The following is an 847-nucleotide window of genomic DNA, read 5'->3' as shown; positions in this document are numbered from 1 at the left end:
AGTGATAATATGATAAGATACGTAACAGGGGTGCCTAAAATGCCACAGCGACTCCAACACTGCAGGGCTATCTCACTGTGCGGGAGCCTTTTAAGGTGAAGTTATGCAGGAGGAACTGTTACTCTTATGCCATCTAGTGTCAGTTCAGGTGATTCAATATTCACACAAAGCTGGGCAAGCTGTCGTTTGCAGATGCTTCCAGAAACCCTTTTTAGAAGATGCAACAGGTGAAATAAGCTATGAAGTTGCTCACCATAGGTCCGGGGCGGCCTCTGATACCAGTCACCTGCAGGGACATCAAACACATAGTTACACCCTGCATTTAGACTCTAATTTGTATGGCTGTTTATATCGGTTTATATTTAGTGAACACTTACAAGTGGGACATCCCCGGGTTCTCCCTTCTGTCCCTGAATAAACAGATAAATGGGAAAACCTTTCAAACACACACTCCATGACGGTGACAATATCTGCAAACATCATGACAAAGCAGCGACGGCCGACATCACGAAACTGTGGCCTACCTTATAGATCCTGCCGCCGCCTACATTGGGGGAAAAAGCACACGAGATCTCAGTACTTGTTCACCGTACCACAGCTGCACCGTGAGTTTGTCAGGTATGGGTTCGAAAGTCAGCAGTAAATCATCAGTGTGAAAACGACGGTGAAGCCGCTCTGAAGACATTCATTTGTCATCATTAAGCAGGTCAGTCCAGCTAAACAACAGTCAATGAACTCAGTCAGCATGAGTCTATTTATGTGCAGCAGCTTGATGATGGCAGTAATTTCTTCATTGTTTCTGACGGATAAATTGATTATTTCACTGGCAACACAGACACCTGACATA

The 847-nt window shown here is 44.9% G+C and overlaps 1 long non-coding RNA gene across 1 annotated transcript; it reads right to left on the bottom strand.

The window, feature by feature from the left end:
- Positions 1 to 234: 234 nt before the first annotated feature.
- Positions 235 to 549, bottom strand: LOC119882079. The gene is made up of 3 exons (XR_005440452.1): positions 525 to 549; positions 378 to 410; positions 235 to 286 (listed from the first exon to the last, which is right to left on the bottom strand). It is a non-coding gene; the product is annotated as an uncharacterized LOC119882079 (long non-coding RNA).
- Between the last annotated feature and the right edge of the window lie 298 nt (positions 550 to 847).

This window comes from Micropterus salmoides, unplaced genomic scaffold (assembly GCF_014851395.1).
Source record: "Micropterus salmoides isolate LMB-PRFRI ecotype aquatic unplaced genomic scaffold, ASM1485139v1 Ms_hic_scaffold_2889, whole genome shotgun sequence".
Lineage (NCBI taxonomy): Eukaryota > Metazoa > Chordata > Actinopteri > Centrarchiformes > Centrarchidae > Micropterus > Micropterus salmoides.
The sequence above is the reverse complement of the archived record's forward strand: the minus strand, read 5'-3'. Positions and strand labels throughout refer to the sequence as shown.